Source organism: Dromiciops gliroides, chromosome 1 (genome assembly GCF_019393635.1).
Source record: "Dromiciops gliroides isolate mDroGli1 chromosome 1, mDroGli1.pri, whole genome shotgun sequence".
Taxonomy (NCBI): Eukaryota; Metazoa; Chordata; class Mammalia; order Microbiotheria; family Microbiotheriidae; genus Dromiciops; species Dromiciops gliroides.
In genome coordinates this window covers 377,405,177-377,427,378 of record NC_057861.1, presented here as the reverse complement: position 1 = coordinate 377,427,378, position 22,202 = coordinate 377,405,177, and positions in this window count along the sequence as shown.

Sequence of the window (22,202 nt, the reverse complement as noted above, 5' to 3'; positions counted from 1 at the left end):
CATGTATTCTAATATAATCATGTATACTTTATTATAAGCTATCATGCTCTTATTAATTGAATTTTATCTCAGAGATATTTTGTTAAGCACAATACTAGTTCACTTTTTCCCTTGTTCAGTAGAAATAAGGCCTAATTATTTTCATTAAAACACATTATCATTGGCATCTTTAGAAATTTCTTTATTTTGTTACCATGTGTGTACTATAATTTTAAAACCAGGGTGTGAGGGGAACATCCTTTGAACACTGGAAAATATCTTCAATGTGTTGATAACACTGATAAAAAACAACAAAAACAATAATTTCATGAGCCCATTTGAAATTTTACATACTAAGGTTATTAGGAAGTATAACTGAAATTATTTATTTAAAGTATCCCAATTCATGTATCCTTTTCAATGTCACTCTGGACATTCAATGATAAATATTTGAAAATTTCATTCAGTAATGTAGTTGTTTTACAACAATACTAAGCTCACAAGGGTGAGCTTGGGGGTCCTGAGAAAAGAGCACTGACCGTGAAGTTCAGAGAACCTGAATTCAGATTTGACCACTTATTAGCTGTATCACCCTGGGCAAGTCACTTAACCCCAATTGCCTTAACCATCCAGGGCCATATCCAGTCATGTTGAGAATATATCTTACTATTGCATCCAGCTGGCTCTGGAGGAGAAAGCAAGGCTCATGACTTTGCACAGCCCTTACTCATTTAAATCCAGTTCATTGTAAGTCATGACATCTGTCATGGTCCTCTTCAAAAATGAAGGCCAAAGAACAACTAAGCTCATATTTCACTCTATCTAATAACTTAAAAACAGTTAAACAAATGTATTTATTCAATGCTTTTAAATGTTCATAATAGGCAACTTTTACTTCAAGAAGCTTATAACTAATTTAGAAAGCATGGCATATCTAGAATAAAAATTGATTAAAGTAGAAGACAACAAAATAAGTTATTGCATAAGGATAGTCAATAATGAATTCAGATGAAGGAGAAATCATTGTATGATGTGGTAGCCAATTGATGATTCACAGAGAAGTTATGCTTGATTTTTAACTTTTAAGAAGTGAAAGAGTCATACAGGAGAGGAAATAAGGAAAATATGAAGTGTTATAGATTTAGAAGAGGAAATGAGAAAAGTTATGTTCAGATAACACTGAGAGAATCAGATTGACTGTAGTAGATAATTTTTGAAATGTAATTAATAGGAAACCTTTAGAAAGATAATTTTGATTCTGACTGTGAAGTACATTGAAAATCATGTGACCAAAGAATAATCTTCAAAAGTTTATGTTCGGCAAATGAAAAAATGGAAATAATATATTAGGAAGTTAAATTACACATCAGTGTGTAAGACAAATTGGAGTCGAGAACAACGGTAGATCTGTCAAAAACTCGGTATTTATAGTGTTACCAACAAAATTGATTAGCTAATATTTTGCCATGAGAAGTAGTGTGGTTAAGGAGAATGAACACTGGAACTGAAGTCGAGGTACCTGGATTTGAAACCCTTTTCTAGTACAATAATTTAATGACCAAAGCAATATCTATTTAATCTTCTGTCTCCTGTTCCTCATTTTTAAAATGATGATAATAAAACATGAAATAACTACTTTTTAGTATAAGGATTAAATCAGTCAAGCAATCTATCACATACTGATATTTTTAATTAGAAAAATACATGTAAAATGTTATATTTGTCTTATTTTCAGTTATCATTTATAGGAGAGTAAACTGTGAGAGAAATGGAGAGAGATCTGGCCTCCAGGCCTGGAAGACTGGGTCAAAGACATGCCAATGATGCAAAATGACTGTTACCCTGGGCAATTGATTTAGTGCCACAAATATACATTCAAGAGTAGTTGCTCATTTGCACTGGTAAAATAAGTTACTTCACCAGGAATTATGAGAGCTTTCCTTTAGAAATGGTAGGATGGGTGGCCAGGGGGAGAGCCAATATGGCGGAGAGGAATCAGCATGCTGCCTGAGCTCTCCTTCTGTTCCCTCAAAAAGAATGTTAAATCAAACCTCTGGATGGATTCTGAAACTACAGAACCTTTAAAGAGACAGAGACACAGTCTTCCAAGCAGAGATAATTTAGAAGACTTCAGGAAAGGTTGATCTGACTCGGGCAAAAGGAAGGTGCAGGGCAGCAGCACAGAGCCGAGGGGGTGAGGGCAAGTGAGCAGGAAGCTGTTGGCCACAGCCGAGCAACTGAGGCCCCTGGATTGTGGCTCACAAGCCAGTGGCAAAGCAGAACAGTGGTTTCACCTGCACCAGCCGAGAGGGCAGGTTGCCAGCTGGAGGGCCATGGACAGGATAGATGTGACTAAGACCACTGATCTAAGCGAGCTCAGACAGGGAGTCCAGGGCAGGGGAAATCCACACACCATAGAGGCTTCAGTGTAAAAAGCCAGTGACACAGCCCTTATACCCCAGCACAAGGAGCTAAAAACAGGGACCTTGGTGCCCCCCAGAGCAGACCTCAACCTAAACAATAAAGAAAGAAAGAAAGAAATAAGCTTCAGTATGAGTAAGAAGCAAAAAAGAGCCCTCTCCATTGAGAGCTTCTATATCACAAGTGAAGAGGCAAACACAAACTCAGATGAGGACAATACTCTCAAATTGCTTCCATGTGAAGCTTCAAGAAGGAAGGTGAATTGGTCTCAAGAACAAAAACCCTTCCTTGAAAAGCTCAAAAAAGATTTTAAAAATCAATTGAGAGTGGTAGAAGAAAAACTGGGAAGAGAGCTCAAAAAGGATTTCCAAAATCATTTCAGAGATGTAGGAGAAAAAATGGGGAGATGAATGAAAGCAAAACAAGAAAATTATGAAAAAAGAATCAGCAGCTTGGAAAAAGAAGCACAAAGAATGACTGAAGAAAACAATTCCTTAAAAAATTCATCTGGCAAAATGGAAAAAATAAAGGTGCATAATTTCATTGAAGAAAACAATGACTTAAAAATTAAAATTGGACAGTTGGAAGATAAGGAATCCATGAGAAACCCTGAATCAGTCAAGCAGAATAAAAAGAATGAAAAAATAGAAGAAAATGTGAAATACCTCATTAGGATGCCAACTGATCTGGAAAACAGATCCAGGAGAGACAATCTGAAAATCATCGGACTGCCTGAAAGCCATGATGAGAAAAGGAATTCCATATTCCAGGAAATTATTAAGGAAAACTGCCCTGATATTATAGAATCAGAGGACAAAATCATCATTGAAAGACTCCACCAGTTACCTCCAGAAAGAGACCCCAAAAGGAAAACCCCAAGGAATATTGTAGCCAAATTCCAGAATTGTCAGGTGAAGGAGAAAATGCTCCAAGCAGCCAGAAAGAAGCCATTCAAATATCATGGACCCATACTCAAGAATGCTCAGGACCTGGCAGCTTCAACATTAAAGGACCACAAAGCTTGGAGTATGATATTCTGGAAGGCAAAAGAGCTTGGATTGCAGCCAAGAATCTATTACCCAGGAAAACTGAACATTCTCTTTCAGGGGAAAAGATGAACATTCAATGACATTGGGGACTTTCAAGGTTTCCAAAGGAAAAGACCAGAACCGAATAGAAAATTTGATCTTAACATAAAAGACTCAAGAGAAGTTTAAAAAGGTAAACAGAGAGGAAAAATTAGGTTAAACTCTTTACATCCCTACATGGGAAGATAATACTTATAACTCTTGAGAACGTTAAATGTATTTGGGCAGACAGAAGGACTATACACAGAGGGTATAAATATAAATTGTCTTTGATGTGATGATACAAAGAAAATTAAGGGGTTAAAAAGGGAGTCTATGGGGAGAAGAGGAAAGGGGAGGTGGAATGGGATGAATTACATCATATGAAGAGGTGAAAAAAAAACTTATTACAATAGAGGGAAAGAAGGGAGGGGTGAGCATTGTTTCAACCCTACTCTCACAAGATTTGATTCAAAGAGCAAATAACATATGTTCATTTAGATAAAGACACTTAGCTCATTCTCTAGGGAAGTAAAAGGGGAAGGAAAAAGGGGGGACTGATAGAAGGTAGGACAAAAGCAAGGGAGAAAAGGGTAAAGAAAAGGGGGGGGTGATAAAAAGCAAGGGCAGATTGGTGGACGAAGGGGTAAGAAGCAAAACATTGGTGAAGAAGAATAGGGTGAAAGAAGGGCAAAAAAGTACCAAGTGGGTAAATAGAATGGAGGGGAATAGATAGTTAGTAATAATAAGTGTGAATGTGAATGGGATGAACTCTGCTATAAAATGGAAATGAATTGCAGAGTAGACTAAAAACCAGAATCCTACAATATGCTGCTTACAAGAAACACATTTGAAGCAGAGAGATACACACAGAGTAAAGGTAAATGGCTGGAGCAGAAATATATTATGCTTCAGCTAAAGTCAAAAAAGTTGGGTTAGCATTCCTTATCTCAGACAAAGCACGAGCAAAAATAGATCTTATTAAAAGAGATAAGGAAAGAAACTACATCTTGCTAAAAGGAACTATAGATAATGAAGTAATATCAATATTATATATGTATGCACCATGTGGTATAGCATCCAAATTCTTAGAGAAGTTAAATGAATTACAAGAGGAATTAGGCAGTAATACTATACTAGTGGGGATCTGAATCTTCCCATCTCAGAATTAGATAAATCTAGCCACAAAATAAATAAGAAAGAAGTGAAAGAGGTGAATAGATTAATAGAAAAGTTATACATAATAGATGTCTGGAGAAAACTGAATGGGGATAGAAAGGAATATACCTTTTTCTCAGCAGTACATGGCACATTTTCAAAAATTAACTATGTATAAGGGCACAAAAACATGATAGTCAAATGTAGAAAGGCAGAAATAGTAAATGTATCCTTCTCAGATCATGATGCAATAAAAATTACATGTAATAAAGAGCCATGGAAAGGTAGACTGAAAATCAATTGGAAACTAAATCATTTCATTCTAAAGAAGGAATGGGTCAAACAACAAATCATAGAAACAATCAATAACTTTATCCAAGAGAATGACAATAATGAGACAACATACCAAAATCTATGGGATGCAGCTAAAGCAGTGCTTAGGGGAAAATTTACAGCTCTAACTGCTTACGTGAATAAAAAAGAGAAAGAGAAGATCGATGAATTGGGCATGCAACTTAAAAAGCTGGAGAAAGAACAAATTAGAAATTCCCAATTAGATACTAAACTAGAGATCCTGAAGATTAGAGGAAAAATTAATAAAATTGAAAGCAAAAAAACTATAGAATTAATCAATAAAACTAAGAGCTATTTTTCTGAAAAAAACAATAAAATAGATAAAATATTGGTTAATTTGATTAAAAAAAGAAAGTAGAAGAACAAATTACCAGTAACAAAAATGAAAGGGGTGTTGTTACCACCAATGAAGTGAAAATTAAATCAATAATTAAGAATTATTTTGACAAACCATATGCCAATAAATTTGCCAATCTAAATGAATTGGATAAATATTTACAAAAATACAAACTGCCCAGGTTAACTGAAGGGAAATAAAACCCTTAAATGAGCCCATATTAGAAAAAGAAATTGAACAAGCCATTAATGAACTCCCTAAGAAAAAATCCCCAGGGCCAGATGGCTTTACTGGTGAATTCTAACAACCATTTAAAGAACAATTAATTCCAACATTATACAAATTATTTGGACAAATAGGTGAAGGAGTCCTACCAAATTTTTTTTATCACACAAATATGGTGGTGATACCAAAACCAGGCAGAGCAAAAACAGAGAAAGAAAATTATAGACCAATTTCCCTAATGAATATTGATGCTAAAATCTTAAATAAGATATTAGCAAGGAGATTACAGCAAGTCATCACCAGGATAATATAGTATGACCAGGTGGGATTTATACCAGGAATGCAGGGCTGGTTCAACATTAGGAAAGCTATTAACATAATCAACCACATCAATAAGAAAACTAACCAAAATCATATGATTATCTCAATAGATGCAGAGAAAGCTTTTGACAAAATACAGCACCCATTTCTAATAAAAATGCTAGAGAGCTTAGGAATAGGTGGAGCTTTCCTTAAAATAATAAGCAGTATCTACTAAAACCATCAGCAAGCATTGTATGTAATGGAGATAAGTTAGAAGCCTTCCCAATAAGATCAGGGGTGAAATAGGGATGTCCATTTATCACCTCTATTATTCAATATTGTACTAGAAATGTTAGCTTTAGCAATCAGAGAAGAAAAAAGAATTAAAGGAATTAGAATAGGCAAGGGGGTCACAACACTATCACTATTGGCAGATGATATGATGATATACTTAGAGAATCAACTTAATAATTATTTGAAACAATTAACAGCTTTAGCAAAGTAGCGGGACATAAAACAAATCCACATAAATTATCAGCATTTCTTTACATGACCAACAAAGTCCAGCAGCAAGAGGTAAAAAGAGCAATTCCATTTAAAGTAATGGTAGATAATATAAAATACTTGGGAGTCTACTTGCCAAGACAAACCCAGGAACTCTATGAACACAATTACAAAACACTTTTCACACAAATCAAATCAGATCCAAATAATTGGAAAGATTTCAATTACTCATGGATAGGCAGAGCTAATATAGTAAAAATGACAATTCTACCTAAATTAATTTACTTATTCAGTGCCATACCAATAAGAATACCTAAAAAAATATTTCATAGAGCTAGAAAAAATAATCACAAAATTCATCTGGAAAAACAAAAGGTCAAAAATATCAGGGGGATTTTAAAAATATTGCACAGGAATATGGGTTAGCTGTACCAAATGTGGAGCTTTGCTATAAAGTGGCAGTCATCAAAACTATCTGGTACTGGCTAAGAAATAGAATGGAGGATCAATGCAATTGGCTAGGCACAGGAGACATAATAGTAAATGACATTAGTAATGTAGTGTTTGATAAACCAAAAAGATTCCAGTTTCTGGAATAGGAACTCAGCATTTGACAAAAATTGCTGGAAAAACTGGAAGATAGTATGGCAGAAATTAGGCATAGACCAACATCTTACACCTTATACTAAAATAAGGTCAAAATGGGTTCATGATTTAGATATAAGAGGTGATACCATAGGTAAATTAGGAGAAGGAGGAATAGTCTGCCTTTCAGATCTTTGGAAAGGAGAGCAGTTTATGACCAAACAAGAGATAGAGGATATTATGAAAAGCAAAATGGATGATTTTGATTACATTAAATTAAAAAGTTTTTGTACAAGCAGAAGCAATGCATCCAAAAGTAGAAGGGATACAAAAAACTGGGAAACAATATTTATGGCCAGTACTCCTGATAAAGGCCTCATTTTAACAATATATAGGGAACTAAATCAAATTTTTAAGGATCCAAGTCGTTCCCCAATTGAGAAATGGTCAAAGGATATGAACAGACAGTTTCCTGATGAATAAATCAAAGCTATCTATTCCTGTATGAAAAAACACTCTGTCACTATTGATTAGAGAAATGGAAATTAAAACAACTCTGAGGTACCACCTGACACCTATCAGATGGGCTAAAATGAGAAAAAAGGAAAATAATAAATGTTGGAGAAGCTGTGGAACATTTGGAACACTAATGCATTGTTGATGGAGCTGTGAACTGATCCAACCATTCTGCAGAGCAATTTGGAATTATGTCCAAAGGGCGATAAAGCTGTGCATATCCTTTGACCCACTAATACCACTTTTGGGTCTTTTCTCCAAAGAGATCATGGAAAGGGGAAAAGGACCCACATGTATAAAAATATTTGTAGTTGCTCTTTTTGTGGTGGCAAGGAATTGGAAGTTGAGGGGATGCCCATCAATTGGGGAATGGATGAACAAGTTGTGGTATATGAATGTAATGGAATACTATTGTGCTGTAAGAAACAATGAGTATGAGGCGTTCAGAGAAAGCTGGAGAGTCTTGCATGGGCTCATGATGAGTGAGATGAGCAGAACCAGGAGAACATTGTGCACAGTATTATCAACATTATGTGTTGATCAACTGTGATAGACTAGATTCTTCTCACCAATACAATGGTACAAGAAAGTTCTAAGGGACTCATGATGAAAAAAACTCTCCAAATCCAGAAAAAAAAAAAGAAAAGAAACTTTTTTAATATGTATGCAAATTGGACCATATTATCTCTTTTGTTTTTGTTGCTGTTTTTCTTTTTTGAGGCTTTTCCTTCTTGCTCTGATTCTTCTTATATAACATGACTAATGAAAAAATATGTTTAATGTTGTATATCAGATTACCTGCTGTTTAGGGGATGGGGGCAGGGAGGGGAGGGAGGGAGAAAAAAATTGAAATTGGAAATCTTATCTAAACAAAGGTTGAAAACTAAAATAAGTAAATTAAAAAAAGAAAAAAGAAAGGGTAGGATGGTACTTTGAAGCTCACTCATCTTTCTATCTGTAGCTCTACTTAGTATGAACCCTTTGCAACAAAATACCACCACACTGTGTCCTTAATGTCTGGCCAACCTGACCTCCTAGTTTCCTTTTGTGTATTAACTTCTCTGATTAGGTTGAAAGCTCTTTGAATGCAGAGGCTATCTTTCTTTTGCTTATTTGTATTTTCAGGAAATAACACAGTGCTTGATATGTAGTAGGACTTAAGAAATGTTTCTTGAATCCTCTATACCAAGGAAATTGTTGGTTGTTGTAATTCATTCTAAGAGGATCAAAATGGCATCACGATGGTAGAGTCAAGTTAGAGTGTGTCTGTCTGTGGTTGATCAGACTAATATGAACTTGGAATTCTCTAGCACAGTTCAAGCATAAATAGTCTATGTGGATATTTGGGGTAGATTCTCTAAATTTGAAAATCTCATGTTTCTTTTGAGCTACTTCAATCCTGCTTTGCTCATAGAGTATGGCACCTTTTCTGATAAGATCATTTCATGCTGGATGTTCCTGTACCAGTGTCTCCTATGTCATTCAGTCAATTCCAAACTTCTTGAGAAACCTTGAGAATGTCCTTGTATCACTCCAATAAATGGTATTTTAGGCAAGTGTATTTTAGCATTTTAATGTGGCCAGTCCATCAGAGTTGGACACTCTGCAGTAGAATTTAAATGCTTGTCAGGGTAGTTCAAGGAAGGACCTCCATATATGGTAGCTTATCATGTCAGGTAAACTTCAGAATCTTCCAAAGACAATTCAAATTGAAGTGATTCATTTTCTTGTAATGGCACTCTTTTACTGTACAGGTTTCACAGGTGTACAGCAATGGGCTCATACAGTGGCTCTCTAGACTTTCAGTTTGGCAGACAGTCTAATCCCTTTTTTCTACCACACTTTTCATCACATATATAGTAAACATACAGTCACACTACATAGAAGCATGCATGCATGAAAACATTGAGGAAATAAAGGAGGGGGAAAAATGAAAAAAAGAAACAAGGAAGGAAGGAAGAAAGGAAAGAGAGAGAGAGGGAAGGAAGAGCAAATATTTACAGACACCAAGTTTAGATTATAACACGGAAAGAAATATATCCTTAAATCAATTATGTGATACTGTCCTTTAGAAAAGAGTTCTAAAGATTCATTCATCAAGAAATAAATATTCTTATTCCATTTTTCCTAATTGTTATAAAGAAAAAAGGTATACTTAATTCAAATTAAAGGATTCTAGAAATAAAAAAGTAATAATAGTAAAGTATTATGGGCAGCTAGGTGTCAAAGAGTATAGAGCACCAAGCCTCAAGTGAGGAAAACTCATCTTCCAGAGATCAAATTTATCCTCAGATATTAGCTCTGTGATTCTGAGAAAGTCACTTAACCCCATTTTCCTCAGTTTCCTCATGTCTAAAGTGAGCAGAAGATGGAAATGGTAAAGCACTCCAGTATCTTTGCAAAGAAATCCCCAAATGTGTCATGAGGAGTTGGACACAATTAAAACTAGTGAAAAACCATAATGATTTTGGGTTTTTTCAGGGAAAATAATGATAAAAATCACAAATCCAAAATAGCAATACAGAGAGTGAATGGATCTTTTAAGTAAAAGAATATAAAAGAGAATTCAAATTAAAAGAAAATGTTGAGAGGCTATCAAATAGAGAAGTGGAGGATATAGAATACAATCAAAGGAAAATCTGTGAATGTACTATGTGCATAACACTGCTCTGCATGAATCTTTTCAGTCATATTAAAATCAATCACTATCAGCAGTAGGATCTTTGAATAGGAAGTTGTTTAATTCACCCACCCTCCTCTACCCCTCTAGACCACTTTCATCAATACATCATTTGCATCAGTTTGTTCAAGCCACATCAACTATATTTATTACCCATATATTTTTGTGTCTATTTTGACAATAGATTACAAAAAAGTTTTGAAAGTAGCATGTTTCACAGAATCAGAAGAAGAGAACTTTTATCATATTAGTATTAAAGAGTCTGGCAAACATTTTCTTGATCCATTTCTTTCAGTTCCTCAATACAACTTAATTTTAATAACCATAGGAGAAATTAAAGACATTATATTCTAAAATAAAAACAGCATTATTGGTAGAACACTTATACAGCTTACTAACATTCACTTGTAAATTGCAAAGACAAATTACTTTATTCAAAATAAATAGTTAAATGCATTTTATGAATATTGTTTACATTAAAAAGTCCTTTTAGTTATTAATATATTAAAATATCTAAGAATATTTCCACATTAACTCTGATCCTTTATATGTTATAAAATAGCACCACAGAAATGGTTTGATTGTGGGGAAAATGTTCAATTGCACTTATTCATGTGCAATGCTTAATATTGAAATCAACCCCTTGATGAATTTTATAAATCATTCTCCCTGTAAGAATTTCCTTTGAAAAAAGGAAAAAATCCGTATAAGAATTCAAAAGTTTACTTTTTCACCCAGTAAATTTACCTACATTTTTTTCAGCTATCCAGTTTGCAAAACTTCATACAAGAAGCCTTGGAAATGCCTTAAAGTAGTTGTTAAGAGCAAAACTATCTTTAGGAGACTCAACAGTGTTGCTCTTGAATAAATATCACAGACTCATTACATTGAAAGAACTTGGAACTACTCTTTGTCTTTGAATATAACCTCCTTTTACTTGAGTGATGAACTGAGATTGTTTTAGCCTGATATACTGTGTATATTTTATTCATGCATTGTGTCTTACATAGAGAAGTTTGGAGCAGAACCCACATAATTTTGAAGATATTCCCAAGGATATTGATTACTTTTTGACAACTTCATTTCTAAGTTTTATGGAATAGAAACCATGGCATAATGACCATTTAGTCTATGATCTTTGCTATTTCAGAAATGTCTGGGAATCCTGTTGATTAGCCCAGAGTGACTCCTGAAGTAAATGAACAGAAAGGACTCTGATGAAAGATTGCTATTGTTCTTTTCTTCCCTAGGAAGAACAAACTTAACTGGCTCAGGGTAAAATATTTCATGTTTCTCTCAAGCACATACATACATCAATACTTGATAACAATAAAAGATAACATAGCTGGGTGGAAGGAGTTCTGCATTTTGATTGAGAGGATTTACATTCAATTCTTGGACCTGTCACTTACTGGCCTTGTGACCATTACTTGTCCTGTACAGAACCTAGTTTTCTTATTTGTAAAAAGAGGAATTTGGATGAGATGAGGTAATGTCACTTCTATTTCAATATCTTATGGTAATATGTTTTTATATCATACAAATACATCAAAATACTTTTGATGAAAACAATGATTTTATTTAATTTTTAAATATTTAGAAATCCTTTTCTCCTTCCCTGTCCCCCATTCCCAACTGATAAGGAAAGAAAAAACAACACCTATGTTAAAAACAAAAAAAAAACAAAACAAAAAACAAAAAATGAAAACACATTTAGCCACGCAAAATAAATTTCCATATTTATGGTCATGACTTCCAGGTAGTCCACTGATTCACAACTTTTTTTCAAAATTATTTACTGCAAATTGATTGTATTTGCTATGAGATGATTTACTGCCTTATAATTTCTTCTCTTTTTATAATCTATCAATTTTCTATTAGTATTTCTTTTATCTCATTGATTTGTTATCTCCAAATTCCTCTATGTTCTTTTAAGTCAAGTTTTCATAAATCTTATGTAACTTCCTTTGTCATTCTTTCTTTTATGTCTTTTGTTTTCCATTTTTTTCTTTTATCACTCACATTTAACTTATTGGTTTACTTTACCACCTATATTAATAAACACACACACACACACACACACACACACACACACACACACATATATATATATATATATATATATATATATATATATATATATATATATATATATATATATATATATACACATATATACACACACATATGCATATACACATACACACAAAGCCTCAAAGAAATACACAACTTGGGCACACACATAAAAATATATAGCAATGAACATATACAAATATTCATAGACATAGACATACACATTCATGCGAACATACATATATATTCCCAAGTTGTGTATTTTTTTGAGGCTTTTCTTGTACAAGTTTTGGAGACACTCCTCTTTTGGGTTTTTATCTTGAACATCCCATTCACCATAATATCTTTTTATTATGATATTTTTCTTACTCTTTGTTCTAACACCTTTCTAATTTAGAATCATTCTTCACACACTTCTTGAGTAAGTACCTAAGTTTTACTGCTATTTTGTTATGCTAGATTATTACAATAGCTCAGGATGGAGTCCTAAACATTTTAATTTCTCTTGAAGTGTTCTAATTCAAGGCAAAATCTGATTACTTGTCCACTTGTCTATTTTTTTTTCTGTGGGTTTGAGTCCAAGCACCAACCCTATGAAATCAACTTGTTTGAATTATTTGCCAGTGATTTATGGTGTTAATATCATATGTCTTTCATTCTTGAAAATGACCATGATATTGGGGATAGAAGAAATTTTATCAAGTAGCACAGAAAGTTATAGAGGGAAAATATAGTGGAAAAAGTGATCATAACAATTGCTAAGTTGACTTTTTAAAAATTGGAACTACATTACCATTATGATAAGTTTATAAGCTAAATCACATGAAGTTGAGCAGTTCAATGAGAAGCACACATAAACTACTTTTTATATATGCTTAGCATTGAAAAATATGAAAAAGAAAATAATAGCTTGAAGGTATTAAGGGTCAAGAACATATGTTTTTGAGGATAAGCAAATTTGAGTAAGATTTAAGATGAGCATAAAATTGAAAATGTTATTGTTTTTAATTTATTTGGATACCAACTTAAATAATTTCAAATTTTCTAGAACATACCTCCCCATCACCCTATCTGGTAAAACCCGCTGATATCAATCTTCTGATTATCAAGGAATTCTTCAAAGGTTAAATATGTTGTTAAGATTCACATTTAGAGAGGATGGAGCCAAGATGATGAAGAAAAGGAACAAACTTGCTTGAGCTCTTCACAAGCCCCTTCCAAATACCTTTAAATAATGCTATTAGACAATTGCTGGAGTAGCAGAAGCCACAAAAAGACAGGGTGAAATGACTTTCCAGATGAAGGCAACTTAGAATGTGTACAGAAAGGATCTGTTTTACCAGGGTGAGAGTGAAGCTCAGCCCAGCACAGGCCTTACCAACACAGCCCCAGCCCCAGCCAAACCAGGAGTAGCCCTCTGGGGTCTCTGAATCAGCAACAACAGCAGTACTTCTGGAACGCTGTCCATAGATAGTAAGGTGGGGTTGGAGGTGGGGGCAGGGAATGATCAGAAGGAGATTAGAGGGGTCTCTTTGCTGGCACTGGGAACAGGACTCTGTTGTTTTCCCCATACTCAGATCCAGATCACAGTCTTGGGTGGTGGTCTCAGGCAGGGGAGGAGCACAAGCACACAAGAGCTTACAGCCACAGTAGAGCAGGATTATATACATAGTTCCAGAGCAGAAAAGCAGGCCTGTGGTTGCTTGCAGATCAGAGCACAGGCTGAGAGAGTAGAAAACTAGTCCCTCCTTAAATCATATCATTTTGGAAGAACTAAACACTTCCACATTCCCAGAAGTATCTCTGAAAACAGCTACACAAACCCTCTGAAACTTGAGAAAATGTGCCTTCTACCCTGGAAGTAGTACACTACTTTAACAAAGAGTTAAAGGTCAAAAAACAGTCTGGGAAAATGAACAAACAGAAAAAATGCTGACCCTAGAAAGTTTCTATGGTGACAAAGAAAATAAAAATATACCATAAGAAGAAGATATCAAAATCAAAGCTCATATATCCAAAGGTTCCAAAAAATATTAATTGGTCTCATTCAATAGAAGTGTTCAAAAAGGACTTGGAAAACAAAGTAGGAGAGGTAGAGGAAAAAAATGGAAAGAGAAATGAGTGATGTGAGAAAATCATGAAAAAAAGTAAATAGATTAGTAAAGGAGACAAAAAAATACATAATAAAACAACACCTTAAAAACAGACTAGGCCAAATGATAAAAGAGGTACAAAAAGCCATTGTGGAAAAGAATGCCTTGAAAAGCTAAATTGGCCAAATGGAAAAGGAAGTATAAAAAGTCTTTGAAGAAAATAACTTCTTAAAAATGAGGATTGAGCAAGTAGAAAATAATGCCTTTATTTATTTATTTATTTATTGGTGAGGCAATTGGGGTTAAGTGACTTGCCCAGGGTCACACAGCTAGTAAGTGCCAAATATCTGAGACCAGATTTGAACTCAGGTCCTCCTGAATCCAGGGCCTGGTGCTCTAACCGCTGTGCCACCTAGTTGTCCCAGCAACTAATGCCTTTATGAGAAATCAAGAAATAATAAAGCAAACCAAAAGAATGAAAAAATAGAAGGCAGTGTGAAGTATCTCACTGGAAAAAGAAATGACTTGGGAAATGAATCCAGGAGAGATAATTTGAAAAATATTGTACTACCTGAAAGCCATGATAAAAAACAAAAAAGAGCCTATATATCATCTTTGAAAAAGTAACCAGTAAAACTTCCCTGATATTCCAGAACCAGAAGGTAAAATAGAAATTGAAGGAATCCACTGATCACTCCATGAATGGCATCCCAAAATGAAAAGTCCTAGGTATATCATGGCCAAATTCCAGAGCTTCCAAATCATAGAGAAAATATTGCAACCAGCCAGAAAGACACAATTCAAGTGCTGTATTGTGGAGCCACAGTCTGAATAGCAGAAGATACAGCAGATTCCACATGAAAGGATAGGAGTGCTTGAAATATGATATTCCAGAGAGCAAAGGAACTGGGATTACAACCAAGAATCACCTACCCATTAAAACAGTATATAATACTTCAGGGGAAAAAATGGGAATTCAATGAAAGAAAGGCATTTCAGGCATTCTTTTTTTTTTTATAATTTTGGTGAGGCAATGAGGGTTAAGTGACTTGCCCAGGGTCATACAGCTAGTGTCAAGTGCCTGAGATGGGATTTGAACTCCACTGTGCCACCTAGCTGCCCCCATCAGGCATTCCTGATAAAAAGATCTGAGCTGAATAGAAAATTTGACTTTCAAATACCAGACTCTCAAGAAGCATAAAAAGATAAACAGGAAAAAGAAATGATAAGGAATTTTAAAAGGTGAAGCTGTTTGCATTCCTACATGGGAAGATGATACTCATAACTTATAAGAAGCTTCTCATTATTAGGGCAGCTGGGTAGAGTATATTTAGACAGAGGGCACAGGTGTGAATTGAATACAAAGTGATTGTTTCTTTAAAAAAATAAAATTAAGGGGTGAGAGAGGAATGCATTGGGAGAAAGGAAAAGGGAGAGGTGAAATGGATAAAACATCTCACAAAAAAAATGCAAGCAAAAGCTTATGGAGTGGAGGGGAAAATGGGGGAAGTGCTGGGAGTGAGTGAACCTTACTCTCCTCAGAACTGGTTCAAAGAGGGCATAATATACACACTCAATTGGTTATGGTAATCTATGGTAACCCTGAAGGAAAGTAGGAGGGGAAGGGGACAAGAGGAGTGTGTGATAGAAGGGAGGTCAGATTGGGGGAGTGGCAGTAAGAAGGAAAACAATTTGGAGGAAAGACAGGGTGAAAGAAGCTAGAGAATAGAGTAAATGTCATGGGGAGAGAATGGGAGGCATGAAATATGGTTAGCAAGGGTTATTATGAAAAATTTTTGAAGCAAGTTTGTTTGACAAGGGCCTCATTTCTCAAACACATAGAAAACTGAATCAATTTTTAAAAAATACAAGTCCATTCCCCAACTGATAAAACATCAAAAGATGTGAAGAGTTTTCAAATGAAGTAATCAATGCTATGTATAGCCATAGGGGAAAAAAATGCTCTAACTCACTATTGATTAGAAAGTTGCAAGTCAAAACAATTCTGAGGTACTGCTTTGTACTTATTGAATTAGATAATAGGACAGCAGAGGAAAATGTCAAATGTTTTAGGGGATATGGGGAAAATGAGACATTAATGTACTGTTGATGGAGTTGTAAACTGATTCAAACATTTTGTAGAACAATTTGGAATTATGACCAAAATGCAATAAAAGTATGCAGACCCTTTATGTGGTAATACCACTACTAGGTCAGTATCCAAAAAGAGATAGAAAAGAAAACGTTGAATTTGAAATTGAGAAGATGACCCATTAATTGTGGAATGGCTGAACAAAATGTGGGATAACATTATGATGGAACACTATTGTGTTATAAAGATGCTCTCAGAAAAACCTGGAAAGGCTTACATGAGCTGATGCAAAGTGAAATGTAGTATATACAAATTAATAGCAAAATTCTAAGTTGGTCAGCTGTGAACAACAGCTATTTTCAGCAATACAATGATCTGAGACAACTCTTAAGGACTTATGAAAAATGTGATCCATCTCCAGAGGAAGAACTGATGGTATCTAAATCCAGATGTAAGCATTCCTTTTTAGGTTTCTTTTTCCTAAGGTTTTTTTTTTTTTTTTAGTGTTTTCTTTCATAAAATGACTAATATGGAAATGTTTTGCATGACTAAACATGTATAACTTATATTGAATTGTTTACATTCTTAAGGGGGAAGTGGGGAGGGAGGGAGGAAGAGAGTCTAAAACACAAAGTTTTAAACTGGACTTTAAACTGTTTTTACATGTAATTGGGGAAAATAAAATTCTAAATATAAAAAGATTCACATTTAAAAATATCTGCTTGAAATTCAGTATGAATTTGTTGCAGTGGGTTTTTTGTTTGTGTGTTTGTTTGTTTTTAGTGAGGCAATTGGGGTTAAGTGACTTGCCGAGGGTCACACAGCTAGTAAGTGTTAAGTGTCTGAGGCCGGATTTGAACTCAGGTACTCCTGACTCCAGGGCCGGTGCTCTATCCACTGTGCCACCTAGCTGCCCCCTAAAAGATGAGGCTGAGGCAGGGAGGGCAAGGGTGGATAGATTTCATATAGAAGAGGCCCGACAGTTTACAGTAAGGAGATGATCTCTGTTCAGGGTACCTCAAAGCCTGATCTTGTCCCTTTTTTTTTTATGTAAGCAGATGCAGTGACTCATTTTTTTTTTGGGGGGGGGTGAGGCAATTGGGGTTAAATGACTTGCCCAGAGTCACACAGCTAGTAAGTATCAAATGTCTGAGGCCAGATAAAACTCAGGTCCTCCTGACTCCAGAGCCAGTGCTCTATCCACTGTGCCACCTAGCTGCCATGGGGTTTTTTTGATTACATAAATTGTACTTATCACACATCCTTTAATGTAAAAGACCTATTAAATAACTTTCTACCTAGAGAATGTCATGACACTAGGAAGAATGGTTACCTTTCTGTTTCACTTTAGCTTGAATCACCCAGGGCAGTCCTTTTGGATAGAAACATAAAATGAAAAATAAGGAAAGAACAAGTATGTTCACTCATTCCTTAGAAGAGTTAAAAACACTATACAGAACCATGTGAGGCTGAAGAGAGGAATTTGCTTGAGGGGTATAAAAATACATTTCCTTTAATAAAGGAATTTGGTAGAAACATATTCAGCTAGGTAAAAAGAGGTAGGTGCAAAATAATATCCCATTCCATTAACAAGCCTTAATATAATTAGAACTGGAACAACTTCTGAGAAACTTGGGAAGACTTATAAAAGGAGGATTCAATTCTGGAAGACTATCTTCATTGATAGAGCCAAAGATTATTCTGATGACTTGAATATTTGTTTATCTGTTTAAGGTATAACTTTAGAGATGGGGCAAGTAGTGGTGCAGGGCAAAAGCATTGGCTCAGGAGTCAGGAGGACCTGAGTTCAAATTTCACCTCAGATCCTTAATCTAGCTATGTGACCCTGGCAAGTCACTCACCTCCAATTGCTTCAACCATCTGGGGCTATCTCCATTCATATTTATGTATACCTTGCCATAGGACCCAGATGGCTCTGGAGGAGAGAGTGAGGCTGTTGAATTTGCATAGCTTAATACAATTCACTGTAAGTCATGGCATCACCTCCCAATGTCATTGCCCTCTTTGAAAATAAGGCACAAACAAACACACACACACACACACACACACACACACACACACATATATATATATATATATATATATATATATATATATATATATATATATATATATTTGAATTTTTTTTTTTGGTAACTAGACTTTGTCTAGAGCTTGAGCCTGGGCATTATTTTCCCTTTAAGCTATGGCTATGAGGAAAGGGCCCTAAGCCACAAAAAACAATTACTCTAAATAAGTAACATTTAAGGGAGCAAGTAGCTATGATTCTAGTCAGGTACCCTTAGAGAAGAAGACAATGTCTATCATAGTGTCCCCAGTACCATCCTTCCATCCTTTCCTCAAGGGAGTAATCAAGGTGTTTTTCAGAGAGGATTGGGCAAGACTCCAGAGATATCTATTTATATTTCCTCATGACCTGCATTTAGAAAACCAATGTTGATGTTCATAGAACTTAGAGAGGCAACACACATATCCTATACATTTATGTATTGGTAAAGAGTAAAGTGAGAAGAACCAAAAAATTAGTTTATAGAACTTTGAATCACTTAAGAATTCTGATCAATACAATGAATAGTTTTGATTATAATGGATTAATAATGATGCATGCTATACACTTACTAGCAAAAAGGGGAAGCCCTAAATTAAGAGGCCTCCAAAGTTTTAATGAATTCAGAACGATATAAAATTCAAACTCTTAAAATAATTTCCTTTTTATTTAGTTTTATAAGCTTGGAATAATAAATTTTAAATGTATTTTTTTAAACAATGCAGTTACTTTATCATACATCATGTATTGACAGTTTTACATGATGCTTTTTCAACCTAGTGGATTAGTAGAGGAGGACACTTGTCTGGCCACAAGTCATCACACCTATCTCTAATATTGTATTTTTTGACAGGTCATTCCAAAACTGTCATGTATGCATCAAACCTTCACTCTTTTGTTCATGATCTTAGGGCTAAGATTACAAATAAAATCATTATAATAGTAGAAAATTTCACTAAAGCCACATGGAATAAAAGATGGCCATGTTGAATTTTAATGAAATATATCAATAAGACTATTTATTAAAGGATTTCCTTTTTCTCTAGTGGTAGGAAATGGATATGTAGGGAAGAGAGAAAAAGAAATGTTTTGATAATGAGTTCTTTTGAATTATCTTGTTAATCAGAGCATCAAATCTTTAAAAATTGATCATCATTACAACAATGCTGTTACTGCATGCAATGATCTCCTGTTCTTATTTCACTTAATATCAGTTCATATGGATCTTATCATGCTTTTTTTCTCCTAAAACCCCTCCATTTGTCATTTCTTTTTTCATAATTTTCTTGAATCCCTCTCATTCTCCCCCCCATTCTTCCTCTACTGTTCTTTTTTTTTTTCTTTAAGGCTTCTAGGATATTTTACTTTGCTTTGGTTCAATTAGTACATTCTTTTGAGCATTTGCTTATACCTGTTTCCATATTGTTATATTCTGAGTTTATGTCTTGGTCTTCTTTGACACCATTGTAGAATTTTGTCATCAAGGTGTTTTTTTTTTTTTGGGGGGGGTTGCTCATATTTCTTGTGTATTTCTTGACTATGAACTTTATGTTAAAGTTGGTCTGTGTTCATCTTGGGTACGATGAGGTACTCTCTAAAACTCAGGTGTTTTGTCCTCCTGTTTTCAGAGCTAGTCCTGGGGATTTGCAAATTTTTCTTGTTTTCAAGTTGGTGTCATTGAGGGAGAGGTGTGTCATTGCTTTCCTGGTTTGTACCCTGATCTTTCTCTAGGAAGGGCGACTCATCCACTATAGCCACAAAGCCTAGCCCACCTTTGGCCTTTTAACTATGATCACTCTACCTCCTCCCTTGTGACCCACTAGAAGCCCTCCTCTCTGCCTTGGAACTGATATACAAAACTGTTTATGAGTAATTGAGTCACCAATCAGGACTAGCAGCACCCAGTCTCAGAAAAGAGTATCCTTTAATCACTTTTTCACCAGTTATCTGACCCCCCACTCCCAGCTTCTCTAGTGGAAGGCTACAAACATTGGTATATATGTTCCAGTTGCTTCTCTCTAGAAAATCTTGATACAATGTTACTACCTTATATTCTGTCTCTTAGGGCCAAGGAAAATTAACTTGTCATGTTTCTGAAGAAAGGAAAAAAGAAAGGTAATGGTAGCCACAAACTTCTTAAGTAGGCCAATTTAAAAAATCTTCCAGAGAGGACACTTATCATCTATTCACATACATTTATCTATTTACTTTTTTTTCCAAAGGAATGGTGACTAAGGTGAAAAGAAAGTTAAGAAGATCTGTCTTCTCCTTTTATTAGGAAATCACCCAGGAAATGAGGTGTCAGAAAAAAGTCCCTACTCCCAAGAGCCTGAGCCATATAATTCATATTATGACAGCTATAGCCATTGTGAATTAATCATAAGCTACCTCTTTTACCTATCCATGAATTGTTATTCTCTAATGAAGGTAAAATGCCAGTGGGTATGTTTATGTTCCCTATATTATTGTACCCTGTAAACTCAGAAAATTAATGGAGGACTTATCTAACATGCTTATTTAAAAAAAATGTTTTTTAGTGAGTTGCAAAAGTTCAGACAGATATAAAATGACAGAAGTAGGTCTTTTGTTTCTAAGTCCAATGTGGCTTTCACTAATACATACTTCTAACTTATATCTTGTCACCCGGTTAGAAAATGAAAGAGATAAGATGATAGCAATATTTAAGTATTTGAAAGTCTCACTTCAAGGAGTAATTATTTTTTCCTGCTTGGCTCTGTCTGAAGGAAGAAGAGTGATAGAGTGAAAGTTCAGAGACAGATTTAGGTTTGATAAAAGAAAAAAAAAACATTGCCAAAAAATTAGAGATATCCATTAGTTGAATGACCTGTATCAAGAGGAATAGGTCTTTTATTTGGGAGAGAGGGATTTCATACATTGAATTGTTAGTCATTTATGGGTTAGACTGTAACTGGCCTTTAAATAGATTATATGATAGAAATAGAATGGAGAGTTTTACTTTTCAATTATCAAGAATAGATATTTTTAGAGCTCTAAATCACCATTGATGAGAAAAATGCTAAATAAAACAACTCTGAGGTATTACCTCACACCTATCAGATTGGCTAATATGACAAAAAAAGGAAAATGATAAATATTGGAGATGTGGATAAATTAGAACACTAATACATTGTTGTTGGAGTTGTGAGCTAATCCAACCATTCTGGAGAGCAATGTGATTCCCAAAGACCTATGAAACTGTGTATACCCTTTGACCCAGAAATACTACCCAGCAATCCAAAAGATATCATAAAAATGGGAAAGGACACACATGTTTGAAAATATTTAGAGTATCTCTCTTTGTGGTGGCAAAGAACTGGAAATTGAGATACCTATCAATTGGGGAAATGGATGAACAAGTTGTGGTATATGAATGTGATGGGATAATATTGTGATATAAGAAATGATGAGCAGGCAGATTTCAGAAAAAAAAGAAAACTGGAAAGACACATGAACTCATGGTGATTGAAGTGAGGAGAACCAGGAGAACATTGTACACAGTAACAGAAACATTGTGTGATGATCAACTGTGAAAGAATAATTTCTTGTCAGTGATACAATGATCTATGGCAATTCCAAAATACTTATGATGGAAAGTGTTCTTTACATCCAGAAAAAAGAACTATATAGTCTGAATGTAGATAAAAGTATACTATTTTCACTTTACTTGTTATGTTCTTTTTCTTTTGTTTTACTTTTGTCCTGATTCTACTTTTGCAACATGAGTAA